This window comes from Enhydra lutris, unplaced genomic scaffold (assembly GCF_002288905.1).
Source record: "Enhydra lutris kenyoni isolate GAN:26980312 unplaced genomic scaffold, ASM228890v2 scaffoldscaffold23, whole genome shotgun sequence".
Taxonomy (NCBI): Eukaryota; Metazoa; Chordata; class Mammalia; order Carnivora; family Mustelidae; genus Enhydra; species Enhydra lutris.
The window spans coordinates 18457942-18471931 of NW_019154107.1; the positions used below are offsets into that span (position 1 = coordinate 18457942).

At 37.8% G+C, this 13990-nt stretch overlaps 1 non-coding gene across 1 annotated transcript; it reads right to left on the reverse strand.

Annotated features, from left to right (window-relative positions):
- Positions 1 to 12226: 12226 nt before the first annotated feature.
- TRNAK-CUU lies at positions 12227 to 12299 on the reverse strand. The gene has a single exon. It is a non-coding gene; the product is annotated as a tRNA-Lys (tRNA).
- Positions 12300 to 13990: the final 1691 nt, after the last annotated feature.

A 13990-nucleotide genomic window follows, 5' to 3' on the forward strand; every position in this document is an offset into this window, starting at 1 on the left:
ACTTACTATCAGACTACCTGCTATTTCCAAGCTATCTAAATCGCACCATCCAGTGCATCCTTGGAAGGACTAAATGAAATAGTGTGAGTAGCTCATTATTGAGAATGTATGTTTCAACAAAAGTCAGTTCTTTCCTTCCTTTCTTAGTAAATATTTACTGAAAAAGCAGACGACATGACTATTCAAGCATGTAATGTTTCAATCAGAAGCATTGAACAAATTTCCTTTTCCTTTGATAAAAAGGAGAAACCATATTATTCCCTTATCTTTGTCTTGTTAAAAGAGAGATAGCTAGGGCGCCTGGGTGGCTCAGTGGTTAAAGCCTCTGCCTTCGGCTCAGGTCATGATCCCAGGATCCTGGGATTGAGCCTCACATCGGGGTCTCTGCTCAGCAGGGAGCCTGCCTCCTCCTCCTCTCTCTCTCTGCCTGCCTCTCTGCCTGCTTGTGATCTGTCTGTCAAATAAATAAAAATCTTTAAAAAAAAAAGAGAGAGAAAGAGAGAGAGATAGCTATATGATAGGGCATCAGGGAAAGACCCTTGGCTTGGTTCTTTATACATGATGCCAGTTCAAATTCTTTATACATGTGCAAGTTCAAATTCTGGACTATAAGATCTTTAAGGTCCTTCAGAATTTTCAAAATATTTATCAACCAAAAAAAAATTCCCTTTTATTGAATCTGACTTTGAAGACCTATCAGACTTGGAGAGCTGATATTCATGGAACACTGGTAAATTTAATGAATTGAGTATTAGAAGAGCATGTCTACCAAGTGTAGCCCTTTGTGAGGCAATGTGGTCTAATGCAGTGTGGACTGCTGATGTTGTCATTTGTCTTTGTCTTTTGTGCTACTGTAAGCCTTATAGGCATGAATCACTTCCTCCAGAAGCCTGAAGAGCTTTTTCCTTCATCTCTACTGCCTATTCATTTGTAGAGGAAGAAACTTAGGACCTTTCTGGAACCACCTCTATAGATCTGAAATACTCTGCCTTCAGTAATGGAATATTCTATTCACCTTCTGTAATAAAACTGTGTTTTATTTGTCCCCCAGAGCATGTAATGGTGTTTGGCACCATAGTAAAAATAAGATAAATGGGTAAGATAAATGAAATAAAAAACCAGTTAAGCAGTAAAGACCTGAATTGGTTAACTCAGTCCCAGAGGCATACACTTATTTGCAGAGGGGCTCTTTTTGTAGAGCATGTAAGTGCACATAAAGAAAGGAGCATTTGAATGATGGAGCATATTCCCCAGGAAGCAATACATGTCTTTCTAAAATACAGAAGCATGTACAAGCCCTCAGACTGCAAATGCCCTAGTCTTTGAAGTTATGCATTGAGTAGATTTGAACAACATTACTTAGAAATAATTGTAGAAATAGCCAAAATGGTAAAACATAGTTGCTGAACTTTAGGAAGCAGAATATCTGGACAATAAAGACTAAGAAGTCTGTGATTACTATTTCATTTATGATTACTATTTCAATTATGAAAGTTAGGAGAATCTAGTCTTGCACAAAGGAGTGTGTGATGTAGAATTTGAGAAATCCTGTTACCAAAAAGGGAGATGCAGAATCAAGGCAATGAAAAAAGAAGATCCAGAGGAAATTTGGGATGAAGGGGCTACTTTCATCACTCCCAATAATCAAGGTTGGTAGCACAGCCATGATTGATTTATATTGTCTGAATTTGTAATTTCCTGCTTGGCTGTTGGTTAATAGAATATAGCTCAATTCACTCCTTTGCTTTCATACCTTTATTCTGAACATTTTGTCTATAAAATCCTAAGTAAAAACTTATTTGGGAATTATTAAGGAGAGACATTTAATTGGTATATCAAACCAAAATCATAGTCATGGTATTGTTTTATTTAAATTTCAGAAGCCAGGCTATTTTAATTATGAAATTAGTGCCCTAAGGTAGAGAAGCTCCATTTGGGTTACTATTCTCTTTTAGAATGGTTTCTGAATAGGGATAAGCCTGGAATAAAGGGCAAGTCTAGGTCAAGTCCCTCTTTTTATATATCATATTTTGTAAAACTGAAAGACCTTTCCTCCAAAGCTTTATTCAGTGTTTTTTCCCTTGATTTAAAGATCTGAAAAATTTACAGGGGCATACAGATACAAACATTCCTTACTACTTCACTGATGTAATGGAAGTGAAGTAATGATTTCCTCTCCAAATAGTGCCTTCCTCACAACTCTGAAAAGCAGTAATAATAAACAGTACATCCCTCTGGTGAATTTTGCTTATTGATGAATGGAGACCTTGCTATTGACTTTTCAGTTGGTTATTTAGCTCTCTATTTCATCATAAGCTACTTCTGTATGCATTTTATTAAACAAATGTCTGTATCCATATTCAGCTGGCTAATACAGCATATACATCTTGTATGAATCTGGCTAGTTTGGTGGGAGAAATCCTATTCTATGGGAGTGGTAACTTGAGTTGAAGTAGTAATTGAATCCTTAAAGGGTATGAAGCCACTCTACTGTCCAAATAAGACAGTGGTAAGATGAGCAGAAAGACAGGGATGGAAGAGTTTGCAGAGGCTCAGCAGGATCCTAAAGGCACCTCAGCTAATAACACTGCTAGAGAAAAAGGAAAGCTAAAGCATCAGGAAGAAGAGGCATCAGGGTAAGGCTGGAAACCCACTAGAAGATCGTAAGCAACCCCTGCAATGACTTTAGATTTGGTAGTCTTAATCAGTGGGGGAAAGAGTTGAAATCTTTCTGAGAAGGAGAAAAATATTATTTGAGTTAAGCTTTCCAAAAATAATTCTGGAAGTGCTGTTTCGTAGAGGGTCCACTAGAAGCAGGAGACTAAGTTGGAAGCTCATACCAGGGTTAAGGAAAGACTTGTTATGAGCCAAAGAGTTCTAGGTAGTCAAGATTCAAAGAATCTACCCAAGAAGGGACAGGACAGTTTTTTTTTTTTTTTTTCCTAGGGATCCTACCGAGAGTTCAGCTGTGGAGGAGAGAAATTCACTGAGCAGGTGATCAACAGCAAATATTTAAAGACAGGAGTCTCAGGCAGGCATGGAGGACCTGAAAGACTTAGGGTGAAAAGAAATGGCTAAGTCATAATGGAACAAGTCTGGAATCCTTGTCCAAGGTCTTACTTCATTCGTTACTGAGACTCAGGTTAGCCCCTCATACAAAGATGACAACCAATGAATGTTTGTCATGAGATAGACTAATTGAACTTAGTTGCTCTTTTTGGTTTAAAGATGTCAAAGATCAGGATAATATGAGAAATGAAAAAAGAATCATAAAATTTATATGGTAAACAGGAAAAAAATATTACTAGCAAAAAATTAACTGTTATGTTTCATGATTTTTGTAGTGGCAGAAGGCAATATTGCTGTTTGTGACAACATGTGATGGAAATAGATAGACAAATACCATATGATATACCTTTTATGTGGAATTTAAAGAAAAAAAGGAAAAAAAACCCAAGCCTATAGTTACAGAGAACAGATTTGTAGTTGCCAAAGGTAAGGACGGGAGGTGAGCAGAATAGGTGAAGGGAGTCAAAAGTTTCATCAATTTATTTTTTATATATTTTTAACATTTTATTATATATTTGACAGAGAGAGAGAGCAAGAGAGTATATGTAGGGGGAGCAGCAGAGGGAGAGGGAGAAGCAGGCTCCCAGCTGAACAGGGAGCCCAGTGTAGGGCTTGATCCCAGGCCCCTGAGATTTTGACCTGAGCCAAAGGCGGATGCTCATCCAACTGAACCACCCAGGCACCCCAAGGTACATCCATTTATAAAATAATTCCTGGGGATGTAATATACATAATAGTGACTATAGTTAAAAATACTGTATTGCATGTTTGAAAGTTGCTAATGTTAACTGAATTTACTGGACTTATTTCTCAGTATATACAAATATTGAATCATGTGTACACCTGAAACTAACATAATGTATGTCAATTGTACCTCTATCTTAAAAGAGAGATACCTCCCACACTCCAGAAAAAAACAAAAACAAACAAACAAACAAAAAAAGAGAGGCAAAATCTATATTACAGAGATGACTTGTTCTCAGATCATGGTAAATAGATAGATACGGACTTCTGGTGAGAAAAGAAAGGTCACTAGAAAATAAATTAATTCCAAGGTGAGCCATAGAAGGTTGATTATTATTTCTTTTAGTCATACAATGAAAGAATATATTGCAAGCAGCAAAGAAGAGGGGAGGTGGGATAGGAGAGCAATGTAAGCAGGGGTTTAAGAGTAAAAACACAAACAGTAATATTCTGGGGGTTTGCTCGTGATTTTTAGAAGAGTATTAAGTGCCTCTTAGTAGTCTGTAATCTTCCTTCACTGCCCCAGACTTTTAGTAAAAAGACTTTTCTACTACTCTTCTCTACTACTCTTCTACTACTTTTCTACTATAAACAGCAGCTTTTTAACAAATTGGGAGAATGAAGGGAAATTGATGAGGTCCAGCATAGGCTTAGGTAGGTCAAGAAGAGAACAGTAATTGGAAGAAGCAATTGAAAATGCTGCAGGAAGAAGAAATAAGAACAAAAGAGATGAAGGAAAGTGCTGCTCTCCCTGCCTCCTCCCTGTGAGGGAACCCTTAGAAATAGAGACTCCTAGGATTTCCTTCAGTATCTGGGATGAGGACTTGAACCATTGTATTTTGCTATGAAGGAAAGTGTGAGGGTAACCTCAGCAAACTTGAGACCTTGGGAGACACAGCAGACATCTGAGGTATATTTACAATTGTATAGGACAATAGCAGAGTAACTAATGAGGTTTCTTTTTTTTTAAGATTTATTTATGCATTTTAGAGAGAAAGAGAGAGAGAGGGAGAGAGAGAGAGAGAGAGGAGGTGAGGAAGGGCAGAGAGAGAGGAAGAGAGAAACTCAAGCAGACTCCACACTGAGTGAGGAGCCTGACACTTGATGTGGTGCTCAATCTCCCAACTTAGATCACGACCTGAGCCAAACCAAGATTCAGACCCTTACCTGACTGTACCACCCAGGTGCCCCTAATGAGATTTCTTTTAACTGAAGTAAAAATTGACACAGAATAGTCAAAAGACTTTTTTTTTAAATTCACAAAGCCAGTACTGGAATTGGGTCACTAAATGCCTACTCTATGGCCTTTTTTTTTCCCTACTGCAAAATTTTTGTACTAGGCCTAAAAGAAAATTTAGAAAACAGGCACTAATTTTAAGATAGGTTCTAAAACAAGCAAATCCTGATCATTATAATTTTATCTAAATGTCTATTATATTGGTCATTCTGACTCTGTATTTTTCATGTGTTTAGGTTTAAAAAAAAAACAGAACAAGCAAATAGAATATATAACTATAGAAATTGAGAGATACTGTAAATTAATTAATTAAAAATACACTCTTTGCCCTTATAAAATTTCCCCTAAACTATAAAACAGGTCTATGCTCAGAGAAAACAGAAGAAAATGTATCTTGTCAACTATGTGACAGTTCCTAAATGGGTCGGTTGATTACTTAGGAATCCGCTGCCAACATTGTGTTTCAAATGTAGTTCATTTTTTTTTAAGATTTTATTTATCTGAGAGAGAACAAGCACAAGTCAGGGGCAGAGGGAGAGGAAGAAGCAGACTCCCTGCTGAGCAGAGAGCCCAACATGAATCTTGATCCCAGGACCCTGAGATCATGACCTGAGCCAAAGGCAGACGCTTAACCAACTGAGCCACCCAGGTGCCCCAGTCAACTGTAGTTCAATTACAAAGAAAAAAAAAATCTGCTGCCTTAAGAGGTGGTGCAGTTTCAATGCAGAGCTAAAGAATATATAAAAATAAATATTCTTATTAAGTATTGAATTATAGATCAAATAATTTGGCTAGTTATGTATTCATCCAGTATACTTCAATACATCATAGAGGAATTTAATTACTTGCAAGATCTACAATTTTGCATGTCACGCACTGGTACTGACTCCTTTGCTTTTATTTAAAAATAAATTAATTTCAACTTAGTAAATATTCTGTGTCCACTACAAAGAGGTCACCATGCTAAGTACTTTAGGAGATATCAAGTAGAGTAGTATAGGATTCTTGGCCTAAAGAAAAAAGGACCAAAATTTTATAACATGAGAGAGGGAGCTCCATAAGAGAAGTACTGTGTTCTGTGGAAAATCAGAAGAGGCAGAAAGATTATCTAGGTTGACCCTCAGGAATGGCTCCAAGAAAGAAACATTTGATCTGTTCTTTGATAATCCAAGATGGATAGAGAGAGACTGTGTAAGGATGGAACAGCATAAACAAAGACAACTAGGCAGGATTTATGGTCACTTTGGCCATGTCTTGGGCAAACACACCTAAGCAGCAAAATAGGATCATATGTAGGGGTGCCAGGCTGACTCAGTTGGTATAGTACATGACTCTTGATCTTGGAGTTGTGAGTTCAAGCTCCACACTGTATGTAGAGATTACTTTAGAAAAAAAAAAACATAAAATATAAGGCCTTTACATATCAATAAAAAACTGAGTATCAATTTTGGAAATGAATGGGAAGCTCTTTAAAGCTTTTGATCAGGGGAGTGAAATAGAACCGTAATTTCAGCACATTATTTTCCTTTCATTCCCCACCCCCCGCCGCCGCATTACATCCCTAGGACTTATTTATTTATTTATTTTATAACTGGAAGTTTGTACCTTTTGACATTAACTTGCATTATCAGCACATTATTTTGACTGTGTTGTTACATTACCACTTGAGGAACACATGTAATAGTGTACTGAAGGATTCAGAAGTTCTGAATTGTAATGAGAGAATAGGGAAAGAGGGGCTGATATGAGCTATGAAAGTAGACTTTTTTTTTTGAGAATTATTTATTTATTTTAGAACACAAGCATGAGCCAGGGGGAGGGGGAGGTGGGAAGGAGAAAGAATTTCAAGTAGATTCCATGCTTGATTGATTGGATGGTGGTAAGTGGTGTGTGTAACAGATTGCTCCTGAAATTTAGTGATCTAAAGAAGAATAAGTATTATCTCTTAACATTTCCTGAGAGCAAGAATTTGGGAGTGATTTGACTTGGTGATTCTGGCTTGGATTACCTCCCAAGGTTGTGGACAGTATCCTGAAGACTTGAACTAGGTTGGATACCAATACCTGGTATCCTAGGTTGGATACCAGTAACCTGCAGTATTACTTGACATAGCTGGCAAGTTGGTGCTGGCTGTTAGAGGGAGGCTTTAGCTCCTCTTCAGACATTCCACAGGGCCATTTGAGAATTCTCTCAACATAGTAGCTTGTTTCCTCTTGAGGGAGCGGTTCAGGAGTCTAAAGTGAAAGCTGCATTGTTTTTTACAACCTAGCTTCAGAAGTCTTATCATTTCTACAGAACCCTATTAAAGTCACATAGTCAGCCCTAAATTGAAATGGGAGGGGAGAATGCAGGGAAAAGGTATAGGTACCAGGAGAAGAGGATCATTGGGGAACATCTTGGTGGCTGTCTGCCTAGTGTAATTTTCTTCAGGGGAAGGAATCCTCTACTTTATCTCCTAATATCCTAGCCCAGTTCATTACTGAACTGAAAAATGAAAGATGACTTTGAGCTTTTGAGCTTGTATAATTGGGGGAATTTTAGCTCTACATTTTATACAACTACGGATAAAGAAGCTTAAGAGGAAATATATATATATATAACTTGGATTTATTTCTACATATTTTCTTTGAGGAGTGAAATGTATTTAATTTTAATCTCTAAAATTTCAAAGGTTAATTGAAAGAGACAAAATTCAACACACTTTTCTATATTCAATTCCCTCCAAGTAGATGAACTACATTGTGAATAACGAATGTCAAGGGGGCACCTGGCTGGCTCAGTCAGTAGATCATATGACTCTTGATCTCAGGGTTATGAGTTCAAGCCCCACATTGGGCATAGAGCTTGTATTAAAAAAAAAAAGGAAATACCATGAATCATTGCTTCATTTTAGATGGAACCTTATACTTTTCAGTAGATATTGAAATATTGAGGATAATTGGAAAATTTTCAGAAGAGCTTCTTAAAAAATGTAGTCCTCGTGGAGATATAAAAGGGTAAAAGAGATTATTTCATTTGCTGTACTATACAAAAGCTGGCAAATTCCAAAAGAAATTATAATAGACTTGTAGTTTATACAGATGGATTTTTCTTTGTCATAAACCCAAATGCCTAATCTCTGACATCATTTTGTAATTATAACTGGTAATATGACTTCATGTGTCTAATCACACAGAGCCAGATCCATTTAGTAACACAGTCTTAGGGCTATTTTTGGCCCTGCTGAATCCCTGTGGGTGCTATTCTTATATTGTGGATTTAAAGCTTCATTATTCCTTTCATTACTTAAGCACCGAAATGGAGACTTTTTTTCTTCAAATGGAGATTTTTAAATGCAAGTATCAGTGTGCATGGAAGGGAGGATATCCTAGTTTTCTCATATATCTCATTCATTGGAAAGTGTCACGCCACAGTGGTGGTGTAGCAGATGTATACAGTGCTCATTAATACATTATTTTTGAGAGTTGCAAGATAGTTTGCCCTAAACATCCCACCATCAACAGTAAAATAAAACTCCTTAGGGCCTAATTTCCTACCACTCTCCCTCCTGGATTAAATGACATAAATGATTGATTGCACTATAATATCTATGAAGGGAGGTTTTTAAATTCATACAGAAATGAGCTACATCTTTAGAATATAACTGAAGAGTTGTCTGCTTTCCTCTTTTTACTATAATTTATGCAGAGAAATATTTCTTGGGGGCACCTGGGTGGCTCAGCCAGTTGAGCAGCCAACTGTTGATTTCTGCTTGGGTAGGGTCAGGGTCTTGGGGTGGTTGGATCGAGCTCCAAGTCTGGCTTGTGCTCAGTGTGGAGTCTCTTTGTCCCTCACCCTCTGCTCCTCCCCCTGCTTATGTTCACACATGCGCTTGCTCGCTCTCTCACTCTATCTCAAATAAGTAAAATCTTTAAAAAAATATTTTATTTATTTATTTGACAGAGAGAGAGATCACAAGTATGCAGAGAGGCAGGCAGAGGCGGGGGGGGAAGCAGGCTCCCTGCTGAGCAGAGAGCCTGATGCGGGGCTCGATCCCAGGACTCTGGGATCATGACCTGAGCCAAAGGCAGAGGCTTTAACCCACTGAGCCACCCAGGCACCCCTCAAATAAATAAAATATTTTTTAAAAATATTTCTTGGATGGTCCATTTTAGCACAGGATTGATTTCATTTATTTTGGCCAATGATTAAGAACAATGCTGTTGTCACCTGCCCAGTTTGCCACTGGAAATAGTAGGTGACACCAATGACTCTTCCAAGTACTGAGTACCTGAACTGGGATACAACCAAGCAGTGGGGCATCCAGGAAATGGTTAACACAGAGGCCATTTTATCTGAAAGGAAAAGACAAAAACATTGCTATAGGCAATAAGCATAGGGATATTTGGGTTTTTGAAGTCCTTTCTTTTCTCTGCACTTAAATATCCAATTTAATGTGTCCTTTTTTTTAAGATTTTATTTATTTATTTGACAGAGGGAGAGAGGGATCAGAAGTAGGCAGAGAGGCAGACAGAGAGAGAGGGGGAAGCAGGCTTCCCGCCGAGCAGAGAGCCCGATGCGGGGCTCGATCCCAGGACCCTGAGATCATGACCTGAGCTGAAGGCAGAGGCTTAACCCACTGAGCCACCCAGGTGCCCCTTAATGTGTCCTTTTAAGAAGAAGACCATTTTAAACAAAACTCACGTTGGAACCATGCAATTAAGAAAGAAGTGTTGCTGCCCACACACAGTAGTTATTGGTGATACCCGATCCAAGGTGTGTAAAGACTTGCCGGAAGCCGTGTGGGAATCGTCCAATCGGAACTGCGCAAATACTTCTGGAGACAGAGAAGGACGTGTTTTGAAAGAAGTGTGCTTCTCAAGCAGCGAAGTTGTGGTGAGGATCTTGTCTGGCTCCTGTCCACTATTAGCATCTCTCCAAGATCTGTCTGTGACTCCGATAGGGAAATGTGGGCCACAATTTGGGAAAAGTGATCCAGGTTTTATCCTTTTGATGGTTGTAGTTAATGTCAAGGCTGTCAAGGGGCACCTGGCTGGTTCAGTGAGAAGAGCATGGGACTCTTTTGAGTTTGAGCCCCATGCTTGGGTGTAGAGATTACTTAAATAAATGAAACTTAAAAAAAAATCAAGACAGTCAAATTTTAAATTAGTTTTCTTGATAGATTATGCTCATTTTAAGAAATCTCTCCCTAACTTAACGTCTCAAATATATATCCAGCATTTCTTCAGATTTTTTTTTTTTAAATTCATGTTTAAATCCACTTGGAACTGCTTTATGGGTTAGGTATAATGATTCCAATTTAATTTTTTTACATTTGGATAATTAATTTCATATAGATAAATAACCCTTGTCCCACTGATAAATCATTCTGTCTTTGTCATATGTACAGATCCTATTTATTTTTGTGTAAGCTTCTGTGCTCTCGTATTCTTTGTTGTCTGTTTTCCTGTCCCTTTGCTAAAACCTCACTTTTTGAACCACAATGAATTTTTGTAATGTGTTGCAATATGGTTCAAAATGGTTTTCATTATATTATATTATTAGTCACTTTTTCAAATGAGTTTCGAATAATATTCTTAAATTTCATGGAAAACAGGGAAAACTAGTGTGATTTTTATTTGAACTGTCAAAATTATGGTTTGGGGGATAATGATACCTTCACAATATGGTGTCTTCTTATTTTAGAATACGAGAAGTTATTAAATTCAAGTGATTAAATTCTTCTTAGAATCTTAGAAATGTTTGGTAATTTCATCCATTCAATTCTATGTACCATTTGTTGGAGTTATTTATACCTTTTACATTTTTCTGATGTTGGGAGCTTATTCCTTCCTCAGCGCCATCAATAATAAAACTTAATTTTATTTTTTTTCTCTCTGTTAGATTTCTTTGCTTGTCACTAGTTAGTTTCTTACTTAGGTGAAAGGAACAGGAGTGCTATTCATCTACCACTAATACCCCAGTCTTGGATCATTGACTAGAAACTTTGAACTGGTATTAGAGGAAGAAAAGATTCATGCTCTGACAGCCGGGGCCAGAGTCATCAGGTTTCAGTGCTTTCCTAAGTCGTGTGGGTTTTTTGACCTTGGTGGTTTTTAACTGGCTCAGGCAGGACAAGCCTCAGTAAGCATAGACAGCAGAGCTTCAGGCTGACTTCACCCTGACCCATGTCAGCTTAGCCTTTTTAACCAAATGGGGTCTGCTGACACAAGGATTAACTGCCCAAAGGAAAAAGCCATTTAGTCCTCGTTAAGGCCTATATGGAAACAAGCTCAGCCTTCCAAGTGTTTGAGCTTTCCAAGCATTTGTGGGTTAGGGAAAAGGGAAAAAAGAAAACTTTTTGTGGTTTTCCCAGCTGGATATACATGCTGAAGTTTTTAAACTTCCAGTAGCAGAAAGAGTCATGAGAGATACAGACCAAAAGTGTGTGTGTTTTGTGCTGGACATAAATAGGTAATGCTCGTTCAGAAAGCTCAGAACCTCTTAATGCTTTTGCTGTATTCAGGCCTAATCGTTTATTGTAGTAGCAAGAAGTGAATTCTAGAAAATGTTAGAGAGCAAGATCAGAACCTAGGTTTGTTTTATTGGATGTTCTCTTGAGATACTGATTCTTTTAGTGAATGATCAAATATGTGGAGGTAATATTCATTAGAATTACTCTTGTGGGGCGCCTGGGTGGCTCAGGGGGTTGAGCCTCTGCCTTTGGCTCGGGTCATGGTCCCAGGGTCCTGGGATCGAGTCCCGTGTCGGGCTCTCTGCTTGGCAGGGAGCCTGCTTCCTCCTCTCTCTCTGCCTCTCTGCCTACTTGTGATTTCTGTCTGTCAAATAAATAAATAATCTTTAAAAAAAAAAAAGAATTACTCTTGTAATGTGATGTTCTTGTTTCCATTCCATTTTTTGTTATTTTAAATAATTTTTTTAAAGATTTTAAAATTTTTTAAAGTAATCACTGTATCCAGTGTGGGGCTTGAACTCACAGCCCTGAGATCTAGAGTCACATGCTCCAACAACTGAGCCAGCCAGGTGACTCTCCATTCCATTTTAGAATGTTGTTCAGGACTCATAGATTCTCAAGTCTCACTCTAAGTCCTGACCTAAAGTGTGAAAAACACTGGACTAGACTGTTAGTGATATAGGATTGATTTTTTCAAAATGGTTTTTTTAAAGTAATCTCTGCACCCAACATGGGGCTTGAACCCATGACCTGGAGATCAAGAGTCACATGCTCTACCAACTGAGCCAGCAAGGTACCCCTGTGATACAGGATTTCTGTTGTAGGTTTTCTAGGTTATTCCTCAGAAGTTACCTACTTACCTTTCTTTTCAGATACTGCTGCTGTCAATTTTGTGAGCTCTGCATGAAATGCTGTTAAATTACCTTGCCATCTCAGTTAGTCCAACTCAGTTTCTGCTTATAACTCCGAACGCAAGATGGTTCATAACTTTAAATAGAATAGTGTTATGAGAATGGAAACACAATTGGCACTTTGATAAATTTTCCCCCTTAGAGTTTAAATTATTTTTGCTACCACACAACTTGGAGAGAGGGGCAGGTGATGGGTTTGTGGCAGTCTGGTTTGTGCTGTGCAGTTCAAGAAGTAGAAGACACATTTGTTAATCTGTGAAGTTATTACTACAATTAAATCATAGCAAAATCCTTATGAAAAAAGATTTTCAGAAAATAGATTACAGGGGCGCCTGGGTGGCTTAGTCGTTAAGCATCTGCCTTCAGCTTGGATCATGATCTGGGGGTCCTGGGATCGAGCCCCGCGTCAGGCTCCCTGCTCAGTGGGAAGCCTGCTTCTCCCTCTCCCACTCCCCCTTCTTGTGTTCCCTCTCTTGCTCATCTTTCTCTGTCAAGTAAATAAATAAAATCTTTAAAAAATAGATTACAGGGAAAATTGTTGAAGTAACAGGCTTATTTTTCTGCCTTAAATATAAATATTTATAAACTTTTAATTTGTAATTCTTTCTTAATGCCATTGTATCAATTATATGTGTAATATATCTCTCATTCATATCTACATGCATATATGTATATAAACACATATTGATTGTTTAGTAACTAATTTAATGATGGCTATGATTTATTTAGTATCATTTATGTGACACATACTTATTATGACAAAGTCTAACAACAAGGTGGACATTCTCCTCTCCATTCACATCAGTACATCAGATATGTTAGAATCTCACAGCTATTAAGTGTCAGAGCTAGGGTTTGCTTTGAGGTCTATTTAATTGTAAAACCTGAATTCTTTCTATCAATTCTTACTGTCTCTGGAGCAATAGGAAGAGGGGGTTGAAGATCTGTAAAAAATTTATTGATGTATCTATTAATTCACTGTTGTCAACCACTTACAAATTCCCTTTGCATTTGTATATTCTTTTTCACAATAAGTAATACAAAGCTGGTTTCCTGTATGTCACCTCTCTCCATCTATGCCTCTCTAACTTCAGCTCCCTCTCCTTCAAAGTAAAAGTTGCATTGCCCACCTGATTCAGAATCCCATGTAGCTCCAATTTTATTTGCACCCAGATTTACATCAAGAACTAAGTCTCTGAGGCTTTCTGACAAGTCCACTACTGTTTCTTTGTATAAGTAGCTGCATCATAGAAAATGAAAGTGGGATGTTGAATAAATGTAGTAGAAACTCTGTTATATGGCTTCTAGTGAATATATAATGAGAAATCAGTATGAAAGAAAACGGATCTGGGATGCATTATGATGGGCGGATTTAACATTAAACTGATGAAGCCCAATCTTCAGGGCCTTAACTTGAGCGGGCCACTTCCAGACTCCGACTCATTATAATAATGTCATATCCTTTTTCTTCAAGAGTCCCCCCACACCAAAAATATATAAGCTTTATGTTCTACAACATCTAGACTCTCTGCTAGGAAATCTGGACAAGATATAGGTATCTCTGGCTCAAATAAG